This window comes from Cavia porcellus, unplaced genomic scaffold (genome assembly GCF_034190915.1).
Source record: "Cavia porcellus strain 051 isolate PalLab524CR breed Dunkin Hartley unplaced genomic scaffold, mCavPor4.1 scaffold_11, whole genome shotgun sequence".
Taxonomy (NCBI): domain Eukaryota; kingdom Metazoa; phylum Chordata; class Mammalia; order Rodentia; family Caviidae; genus Cavia; species Cavia porcellus.
In genome coordinates this window covers 53,225,921-53,237,920 of record NW_026947494.1, presented here as the reverse complement: position 1 = coordinate 53,237,920, position 12,000 = coordinate 53,225,921, and the positions used below count along the sequence as shown (strand labels likewise).

General features: G+C 36.7%; 1 long non-coding RNA gene across 1 annotated transcript in view; it reads left to right on the top strand.

Annotated features, from left to right (window-relative positions):
• Window positions 1–12,000, top strand: part of LOC106027977 (uncharacterized) — a 68,240-nt gene that overhangs the window by 1,269 nt on the left and 54,971 nt on the right. The window lies entirely within an intron of this gene.

The window sequence follows — 12,000 nt, the reverse complement described above, 5'->3', positions numbered from 1 at the left end:
CTGATTCCTTCTGAGGGCTGGAGGGAAGAATCTGTCCCAGGCCTGTCTCCTGTGTAAGTGGGATTCTGCCTGCATGTGTCATCTACCCCACTGTGTGTAACTACTTCTTCTTAGAAAGACACTCCATTTTATTAGAAATATTTATTAATAAGTTGTTAACAAATATTAAATTTCCCCTTTGATGCCTTGAAATAAAATTCATATGTAATAATGGTATATCACCAAGTCCATGGCATACGAGAAATCAGATTTGCTGTCACCTTTGAGGATCTGATGTAGGAAGAAGTGTCAGACTTCACTCAAGACCTGAAATGCATATGGTCCAGGACTAAGCTATGCAAATTCATGGTCCAATCTGCATGGCCAAAGTGCTAACTTTCCCTTTGGGATGAGCATCACTGAATCAAAATGTTCAAGGAATTTGTGCTCTCACAAGAAGACTCAACTGTTAATCTGGTACAGAATTGGGTCCAGGAGACCAATTGACTTCAATGATAACACTTCTTTAGGAAGTAGTTGCTGTCATCAATAAATGGCACAAATGCACCATTGAAGCCATATCATACCGTCAAACACTTACAACTTAGAGTGGATGCTTTTCTAGCTCTTCTGATCAAGAACAAGGTCAATTCCTGGTACAGGTTACTATTTCACAACACTGGTTTCAGAAACAGGACTGGTTTCTGTTCTTCCACTTTTCCAGGAACTCCTAGGACATAAGGAGAGGGAGAAGGATCCCTCATTCTTTTGAGGAGACAATTTGAATAGAATTTTGTCAGTATGTTACTTTCTATGCTCTGAGGGGTTTTCTCTCAAGTTCAGTATGCTCATTAAATTATTGACTTATTCTAATAGTCACTATTTAATGTTTCATGTCCCTCCAAGACAAATAAGTTCCCCATTCGTTTTGCATTTACCATGAATCAGATATTGGCAAAAAGAGTAATGCATCCTGTATTTTTCTCCCAGACTTAAGTGGAAACTGCCATTTATGTCTTGGCATTTGGTATAAATATGGGAGAGTGTTGTTGAAACTGAGACTAAGTTTGATGAGAATAGATGGTCCAGGGGTAGGTGGATCCTAGAGAGTAGCAGAAACAGGGTAATGCTATGCTCTGTATGCTTCCTCAAAGAGCAGTGTTAGAAGTTTAATTATCATTGTAACTGTACCAAGAGGTGGCACCCTTAAGAGGTGATTAGTCTATTGGGCTTTACCATTATGAATCAATTAATGCCATTGGGGTCATTGTAAAAGCACTTCAACCCCTCTGTCTCTCTTGCTTCTCCTCTCTTATCTTCCACCATGGTATGTTGCCTGAACTTGATGTTGGACTGCTCAGCCTCCATAACTATGAGGGGGAAAAAAAGTCAATCTTGAACATTCTGTTAAGTAGCAGAAAACAGAGTAAGAAAAATAATTAACATATCTAGCCTTTGATTTATGGGACCAGAAGTTTTCCAGGATAAAACTTATAGCCAATCTCTCAAGAATCTGTTTATTACGCAAAGCTAGAGAAGCTAGTTTAGACCACTTTCTACTCAAAGATTCTGCCTCTCTGTCTATTAGATAATGTGAGGCTGGGAACTGAAGGGGGAAGGGCGCTACTGGTCTGACAGTTTGAGTGCCAGGGGTGGTGATTCATCTACAAGGAGAAATGATTGTTTTATATACACTGGGACCTGAGACTACACCTTGGCCATCTTGGTTTCCTCAGGCTTCTTGGAGAACATTCTTTCCTCTTGTCCTCTCAGGTCCATGTTCTTAACTTCGATTGTAATCTCAAGTGCTTCTACCAATATTGAAATATAAATGTCCACAAAGATATTCCAGTTCAGTCTTAGGTTGGGCCACTGCACAAGTCCTGGCAATAGCACTAACAACAGCTTTGTGGAGGTGGTACTTATGCCCTGGACAGAGGCAGAAGACCATGGTGGCAGCTTGGTTGATAATAGTGAACTCAGAGGCAATAGAGATCTTTGAGTTAATCAAGGCTAACAGGGTTTGTTTGCAAAAATTAACTGTCCTCTAGAATTGAGCTGTAAATACATATAAGTAATTAGGTCAGTGAAATGTGACTAAAATATCGAACTACTGAGTAGAGCTGAAGAAAACAAGTACTTTTAATTACTATTTGTACAACAGCAGTTTACTATTAGAAGATGTAAGCTGTGGTAGCACAGGCCGAGTCATTTTCAAGCTTGGAATGTTTTTAGTAACTATAAACTCGAAGAAGGTAAATATTATTTTTCCTTAAATAATATTTTTTGGTAGAAGAGTTATCTGGAAAAAGTGTTAGAATGTTTATGATGCATTTATTGTGTAAAGTCTTGAAAAGTTGACCATCTGTTCTTATACAATGAAGCAATCATTAGTTTTTTTTTTGTTTAGAAAAAGCAAATGTTTAAGTGTATGATATAGCAGAATATCAACTAGATTACAGCATTATTGTAACTGCTATAAATTTATAACATTCAAATTAAGGAAGGACATATTTAAACATCTGTTAAAGTCATATGAAATCTGATGCTAAGCATCAATCTAACTGGTGGGAAATTCAATCTCATATTTTTGAAGTCGCCCGCCTCTGCCTTGGTAGTACAAATGTCCTGAGAAGAGTATGCAGTTCAAATAATCTGTCTGTACCAAAAGTAGGCTTATGCCCAGTTGTAGGCATAAAAATGTACATTTTTGCAGGTAAGCAAAACAAGTCATTCTACCTTTTTATTATCACTATGTGCCAGAAATTTTAAACAATGTCAGTGATAAAATGCTGTATTCTCTTTAAAAATATACTGAGGGTCTAAATTCTGAACAATTGTGAATATTGTTGCATTTTAGCAACACATATGCAAGCCTCAAATTAGCGCCTTTATTACTTGTTGTTTGATATTTTATTCTACATGAACTTTTAATTAGAAGAAACTTTAGTTTTCATTTCCATTCCCACCTGTTATAGATCAATTATACATATTTTTAGCAATAAATTACTAAAAAGTAGGAATTGGATGAATTTGGAGGAATTTTTAGCAATAAATTACTAAAAAGTAGGAAGTGGTGTTACATATTCCTGTACTTACATAGTAGACTCAAAAAAAGCAATGATTACACAGTTTGTACAGATGAATACAAAGAGCTTCAGTTACTTCAATTTTCTCTTTCTATATCACATTGTGGAATTCTCATTTCTGCTTAAAATTTAAAACAGTACATCAGAGTACAAACTGCAATGCATAGTATTTTGTTTGATTTATGCATTTTCTCTCATACATGAAAGATTTAATTGAATTTGAGTACTATCTTTGAAAATTTGTGTTTGCACCTGTCGTTTCAAAACTGAAGAATGAATTAGGAAAACAATTATTACTTTATGATTAATTCTAAAAGTAAATTTGTCTCATGGAGATAAAAATGTTTTTAAAAATTGGCTTCTGGTATCAAATGTTGTTTTTACTCCTGCCCTGCTATTCAATCCATTATACATACATAGCATGACTTTTGGCATCAGGACCTTTTTTAAGGGTGGCAGGAGCAGGTGTACCCAACACAGTGCCTGGGAGAGTTTTCATAACACCTAGGCCTTCTCCACTTACTGCCCATCAATAATATAACCACCTTCTGTCTTGATTTACAGTTCCGATTTTTACCTATATTATTGAAAAAAAACTTTCTCTAAACACAGCCCTGGGGCAAAGAAAACTTCAACTTTCCTTATTCATTTGTGTATTATTAGAAGGAGATGAACTGGGATGGGGATGGAGAATTTGGAAATGTGCACTATATATATTGCACTATGTGTTTTGAGATGGGAGATACGAAGCATAACATCATGGTTAATTATCTTGACTAGACAATGAGATGCCTGGATAGAGGATAAAACATTTTTGTCTATGAAGTGATTAGTGTTGGAACCTGTGAACTGGGCAAAGAAGATTGCTATTGTTAGTGTGAGCAACCATGAAGCATCGCTCACAAAATCCTGAACAAGGCAAAATTATGGAACAAAGGGGAATTTGCTCACTACTTCAGCCAGAACATCAAGTTTTTTTTCCCTTGCGCATCAGTGTTCCTGATTCTTGGACTTTCAGACTCAGACTATGTCTTATTCTGTTGCCCATTGTTCTGTCCAGGCTCTCAAGCCTTTGGAGCTAAATGCACCGTCAGCTTTCCTGCACCTTCAGCTTCCAGATGACATTGGTGGAAATCTTCTGTCTCTGTAATCGAGTCAACCCTTACGATAAATCTCTTTCTAAATATATCTCCTTGTGTATGATATTTGTTCTGTTTCTCTGGAGAAGCCTAACACTCAGATTTAAATTTTCTCCTGGGTTATCTTGCCACATTAGTCAAGAGTACTTCTATAAAGAGCAATTATTGTAATCACAGAACTACCAATTTTGAGAAGTAAGAATGATTGAGTTTGTAGTACTCTTAAATCATATAAGCTTAGAAATATTATATTCCACTTGAATCACCAGGTTTACTCATTATAATTTGGCTTTATTTTTGTGGAATATTAACATTGTTCACTTGATTGCAATATTGTTCTTTGATCTTGTCAGTAAAATGGGTTATTATGAATAACGTAGATGATAGTGTTTCATTGAAGGTAATAAAAGATCACATTTTTGTAAAATAGAATACATTAATTAAACCATGGAGTTTAACTATGGGAGTCTAAACTACTAGCCATCCAAAAGGGCATAATGTTATTCCAGGTGTTTAACTCATTCTACAGATTGTTAGGGACTCTGTCTCAGTATGAATTGTCCATTCGACACTGCCCTCAATTTTCCACTTAGAATATGGTACATATTCAGACTAGGTGAGTAGTATTTCCTGTGTCCACATAGAAAGCAAGTTAGTAATTCTCAGAAGATATTTATGGGGTGCTTTTAGATCTGGAGCATTCAACAAAATAAGAGGAACCCTTTTTACTGGCAGGACTGGAAGCCATGGGTGCACATCCCAAAATGCCAAAGTAGCCCTTGTCTCTATTCCACATTGTGCCAAATCAGTCATTACAACCAAGATGTCTCTACCACTGACCATATCGCCAATTCTGGAACCATAGCCTGGTTTCCTCACCACATCTGTGTAATGTCCTATGTAGCACACAGTGAGAACTCAATAAAGCTTAATTTGATTTCTTTACTTTTGCTTTTTGTCTACTGAATAAGTTAATGAACAAATAAGTGGATTCCTATGTGTCTTAAGGCTGGTTTTCTCTGTCCCAGGCTACATGGCATAGCATGCTGGCACACGGTTCCTGAATTTTTGCCTTTTTCCTCTGGGTATATAGGGATTACCCAATTTTTCCAACCCTAGAATCAAATCCCTGGCAGGAAAAAAACGTTCATCCTTTTTTCAACCTACTTAGCTCAGGTAAAAAACTGAACTATCTTGATGGTCCTAAAATGCAAGATCATGGCTGAGTATACAGATGGGGTATGGGGAAGAAATTCTTTGAAGTGTTTCTTTGAAGATTATAAGAGAGCTTCTACTATTCCTTGCATCTTTCTTCTTCATAGTCTTGGTCCTGTCCCAGGTTTTGTGCTGTCCAGATTTGATACAACTAATCCTTCTAACATGGGTCATGTTAATTTGCTATTTTTAAAGGTAGGATTTCTTTTAGTTTCTGTTTATTTATTTTGTTTTATTGTGGTGCTAGGGCTGAACTCAAGGCTTTATGCATACAAGGCAAGTACTCTACCACAGAGTTACACTCCCAAAAGTGTATCTCTCTTTGAATCATTTTGACGATCAGGTGTGAGGTTTCTCAAAAAATAGCATATTCTCTACCTTCCATTCCTCATACCTGAGATCCCCATCTATCATCTCCTGGTAGTATTAAGGGAGATCAGTTTACTCCTAACCCTTCCATTCCAATGTTAAATCTTTGTGTTTGAATAATACCTTTCTTGGGGGCTGGGGATTTAGCTCAGTGGCATAAGCGCCTGCCCTGCAAGCAGGCAGTTGTGAGTTCGATCCCTGGTACCGATGAAAAGGAAAATGACAAAAAAAAGAATAATACCTTTCTTGTTCCACCAACTCTTTCAGAAACTAGTGAAGTTTTCCTTTCCACTGCTGAAGCTCAGAGACTTTTTCTAGTTAAAACTCAAATTCCATTCCCTGAAAAAACCAGTGGAAATAATTTTAGAGAATTGTATTCCTGGTGCATTTTTCCACCAAATGGGCTTGTGGAGGCTGGCATGAGAACCCAACCACAATTTATAATACTAACTTTGAATAGCATGAGGCATGTAGACTCAATTAATGTCTTAGACTAGACTTCTCTGTGGGATTAAAACTCACTTATAAGTTATGAATCCTCTGGTAATTTGCATGCTCTAGGCCAGTAAATGACGAATCTATGGCACATATGCCACAGTGAACTGTTCGTTATCATTGAAAGCACTTAAAGTTTTGCTATCACTGCTATACCACAAGCTCTAGAAGTCTTTAATGGTCTAAAGGAAGATCAAAATGAGAGTGTCTAGGGAAAGAATCAGTAGACAATAGCATTGCATTTCAGGACTTATCAGAGAGTTGTGGACACTAGAATACAGGATACATGTGGGGAAAGGAGGATAGAAGGAAGAAGTGAGGGCTGGGCTTGGCAATAATCTCCCTGTCAGGTAGGGAAAGACCTGGGCTGGGACCCAGGAAGAAGCCAGAAAATGATCACTGTCTGTCAAGGTTAGGGGAGTATAGGAAGCCCCTAACTCATGAGTACTTAGTGCTGGTGAAACCAGGGAGGGTAACAGTTAGAGCACACATTGCCAATACTGAAATGTATGTACTGATGCTAGGGTTAAGATTAGGGGCCGTAATAATCTCAAGATTGAAATAAGATTTCCAACTGGAGCTAAAACCAAGCCAAGTTATAGCAATGAAAATGTGTCAGGAAGGAAAGGAGAATATATTAAAAGACAAGGTGGTTACTGAGGCACTGGGACCCCGTAATCAGCCTAAGGTCTCAAGAGAAGTAGTGATGGAATGCTGCAAACTAAAATGTTGGAGAGAAACCAAATGCTAGTGTTCAGTCTCCACACTCAGGCCCCCTCTGCACCTGTATGTTGAGCTGACCTTCTGAGGACAGGGAGTGATTGGCAGGTCTTCTTTATCCGTAGCACACCGCCAAGACCCAAGCAGAAGGCATCCTGCTTGCCTCTTCATTGCTTAGCAACAGCCACCTCCTTGATTACACAAATTGTGTAGTTTTTTTCGGTAGCTATCTACTTTGAAACCAAGTACATGGGCCTACAAGGAACAAGATGAAGTCCTGGTTGCTCAACCAATTACAAGCTACCTTGCCACTGAGCAAGTACACTGTCAGTACAGGTTGCTCTGAATACTGGGAACAAGGCTGTTAGTATGCTGACCCCAAGTGTGAAATAGGAGATGGAAGAGAAGAAAAAAATTGATTCTGATTCTACTGGTTCTGTAAATCCCAGGCCAGAGACAGAGATAGAATTTTAAAAAGTGTCAGGTGGTCAGGTAGTTATTTTAAATATTAGAGAAGTGTGGGCTTCTAACATATTAGAAGATATGTTTTAAATGTTATTAGAATAACATTTCTTTATTGTTAAGGCTTAGATTAAAAAATGTTCCTCCAAAGGTCCATACATTCAGTAGTGGGGCTTTGGGAAGCTGAATAGATCAGGAGAGTAGCAACCTCGTCAGTGGATTAACCCACTGATGTGTTTACAGCAGAATGTGCTGTTAGAAGGTGAGACCTTGTTGAAGAATGTAGCTCACTCAAGTACAACCTGGAAGAGTATGTCTTCTTCTTGAGCTCTCTCACACTCTGCTTTCTGCTGGCATGAGCTGAACAACTGTTTTCTACTGTACCTTTATGCTATGAGGTTCTGCTTCACTGTAGGTCCACTAACGAAGGAATCAGCTGACCATGGATAAAATCTTACTTCCTTAATGTTGATTTCTCTCAGACATTTTCACAGAAATAGAAAGTTATCACAGTGATGAATCATTCTCATTTTAGTATGAAAATATCTAATTCTGTGAAATGTAAATAGCAAGTACAGCAACATGATCAAAGTGAATTTGAGCAGGTGCTTATGGAAGATCAATCGTCTTACAGGATAGTTTTGAAATTATGAACATTTTTGAAACAATAACCAAGTTTTCAGTGATTTCTTTATAATCTCTTCTTAAATAGAATCTCTTGAGGAAAAAGTGTTAATTGTGAGCGTCAAAGACTATTTCCTTTAATTTGAAGGGGATCTACACTGCTTAAGAGACAGCCAAAAACTCATCGGGAAATGTTTTTAGAACAAGTGTGTGACGAGCAGCAGAAGGTCCTGCACCATCACTCACACTTTCAGTACTGAGAAAGCCATGTTCTGCACAGTGTGAAGGACACTATTCTTCTGACAAGTTCAGGCAGTTTATGCTAACATGACATACAAAAAATTGCTGTTTTTGACTGTTTTCTGCTTATTGTGATTTATTTTTAAAAATAGCAGTTTACAACAGGAATTAGAAAAATGTTGATTCTAGGAAATTATAATCCTTTCGTGCTGTTAGTTTGTGGCTCAGAAATACTGAAGAATGTATGGCCAATATCTGTTGGGAACAGGCTTTGATCAGTTTCACCTTGGCTTCAGTTCAAGCCCAGATGTAACCTGACCAACAGCAGTCTAGAAATATGTCAGGCTTTCCATTCTTCCACTTTTCAGAATTCTCCTGTGGTGCCAAGTATAGACAGCATCCTCCTATAGCATATTTAGCTCAAGAGCAACTAAGAAATTTCCAGTCTGTCTTACATGGAACAATAATACTTGCTACCTAGCTTTAGGGTGACTTTATTGGAAGGGCTGTTGGAAAGAAAGTTTGATCTAAGGAATGGAATTCTGGCAATTTATGTGTTTACATTTCATGTGTTTGTAATTCCTTACATACATAATTGTAGTTTTGTTTTTTAAATTTTTATGGTTTCTGAAACTAATATTCTGTCTTAAAGTTTATTTCTAGTCTGATGCAAATGAATTCACAAATGGTAATGGGAAACAAGGGACAAGCAAATGTCATGTATAGTCTTTTGATCAAAAGTAATGAATAAAATATAATCTGTCTTTTTCATGTTTGATTATCATGTAATTTGATGTGCCATATGTGAAATATTTTGGCTACTACAGAAATTGTAAGGCACTAGGTGACAAAAATGTTGTCAGATGGTGTAGTAGCCATCCTTTTCAGGCTTTCTCTGTCCATTTTAGAGAAAGTTTAACATTTAGGGCAAAACAGGAAAAATAAGAAGAAAAAGAAGCACAAAGAAAAAGCTCAAGAAGAAAAAATGCTCTGAAGGAAAAACAAGATATGCCCTGCCTTCAGGAGGTCCAAAGCAAAACAAGAGGTCAGTAGGAGTGACATCAGTGGCTGCCATCTTGTTTGTGACATTGTCTTGTTTCTGACATCGGATCCAGGAGGTGGTATCAAAGACCTGCTTGAACTCCTGCCTGAAGAACTGAAGACAGCACTCTCAGATGGTAGAAGCTGTTCTGTGTCCTGAATCTCTATAACTGATTTCTGTAATTGACAGATCACACCCAATTACCCAGCCACTTTGTTATGCCCTCATCTCCTGCCACAGAAGCAAACGTACCTGTTCCAGAACGCTGTTGTGTGTTACATTTAAGTCCTGCCTTAGCTGATTTTGCTCCCGACTGAAGGATATCAGTTTTTCATTATCACCTCTTTTTTTGCTCCCTGTCCAGTCCTCAGCAACTCCAAACTGTAATGTTTAAATAGTTCTTTGATGCTTGCCAAGAGCAATATTTTCATGTCAACTACTTGAGAAGATATTATTTGAGATTCCCGATGATTCTTGATATGTCTCTAAAATCCATTATGTATGAGTTTGTATAATTACTGTTTATGAGATACAAAATTTGTTGAGGTACATTTTAAATGTTTTAAAACTGCTTCTAACAGTAAGTAATCTTTTTTTCTCACAGCTAAAAATGATTATATTTGACCCCCAGTTTACCAAATTAAGCCATACTGATGAAGTAGCTTTGTGAGTACAAATATAATCACAGTGAACTCAGCAGAGCGGCAGGTTGGCAATGCTAAAAATGTCTTGAGGGTTATATGTAGTGTTAAACTTGGATTAGAGGAACAGTTAGATATACAGAGCTGGGGAGAGTTTGCAAGTTCTGACAGTTTTTCTGCTTTTCCTGAAAATTTTGATTATAACTATGATGTATATAGCTCACTGTGTTCTCAGGTGTTTTATTGGTTCTTGAAAGATTGGTCAGCATTGTGGGCCACCCAGTCTCCCCAAGACTTGTTCTTGTTCTTTCTCTTTGGTGTGATAGCTGGGATTTTCAATGTACTAATCAGGCATTTGTTCTTGATGTATCTGACTTTTCTTGCATTTGAAATTTCACTGTCATTATGTCCTTATGAATTCCAGTATGTAATATCCAAGCTTCAGATACCTATCCCAACATCATAGTGTTCATAAAATAACTCATGTATGTCTGAGTAGTTTTACATCCAGTGCTTCTTGCCCAAAAGAACACACTGTTCAACTTTATAGGGTTAGTGTAACTCCAGTGCTAATGAATACCGTAACATGTGCATAGTAATGTATGTTTGGTGATCTGTGTAAATTTAGCAAGTAGTTTTATTGAATAACCAAGATATCTAACCCAGAGAAGGCCTTAACCTTCTATAGTCCCTATAGAAAGTGGACATTAGCCTTATTTAAATTATATTTAAGGTCTGTGGCAACAGTAATATTGTCCAACAAAGCAGAAATCAAGTTTCTTCATTTTAAGTACTACCAAGAAATGTCAAACCACTAACTAGATATGGTATCACTTTGAGTATTTGCAATTTTCTTCTGATGCATGTAATATTTCAGAATCACCATTCTTTTAAAGTAAAACATAGAATATATTTTGAGATAGTAAATTACTTATATTTAGCCATTCAGTAGAATTGTGAAGTTCAAACAAAAGATTTCACTCCTGCATAGTTTTATATGCTATATGTTTAAACCACATCAAAGGAGTCTTCTAACTATATTATGAAAAGCAAATCGTTTAAAATGGAAATAGCACTACATAAAAAGGGAGATGAAATTTAAGGAACAGAAATGAAAAGGTGCTCATAATTTTCACCTACTTTCTCTCATTCTCTAAAAAATAACTCAGGTTTAAAGCTCTTTGGCGTATTTTATTTTCCAAATCTTTAGTTATGATTTGGAAAACTGTGCCTGATTCTGTAGTATTCTCAGTGCTTTATCCTGAAAATCTTTTCATTTATGTGAGGAAATGTCATGCCTGTCTTTAGTGACCATGAAGAAATTTATAGTTTAAAGTGTCACTTTATAAGTCAAAGAACAATGATTTAGAACTTAAATTTTATAGGGAGTTTTGTGAGGTATTTTCTGAATACGGGAGCAATTCAAGACATGCCACTTAAATATTATTAAATATTATTTTTAATACCTTGAATTGTTGCCTTCTGTCAAATATTGTATTAAGTTGAAATCTTCATTTCTGTATGATTGTGTGGGAAGGTTTCTTGACAGCTGGAGTATAGCTGCAGCTGAGGAAGACAATGTAGAATGAAAAAAGTCACTTTTGTTTTCTTTTAAATTGTCTTAACTAATACTATAGGTTTATCTTAAAACTTGAGAAGTTCAAGGAATCCTTGTTTAGTTGGTGGTAGTTAATAAGATCACCTTTACACCAGAAATGATCAGAAGTATTGATTTAGCTTAAACAGAAATCTTATGCCTTATAATTAAATCTTAAGTTTTAATGTATACCCAAATGCTTGTATCTTCTGTTTTTGTTCTTTTTTTTTAATTGGTTCTGTGGATCAAACTCATGACCACGCCCTCACAAGGCAGGCGCTTATGCTGCTGACCTAAATCTCCAGCCCCTATCTTTTCTTTTTGAAAAATAATATTTTCAGCCTTGGTAAACATGCCCAGTTGTGCCTTATATAAAAAATAAAGTTAC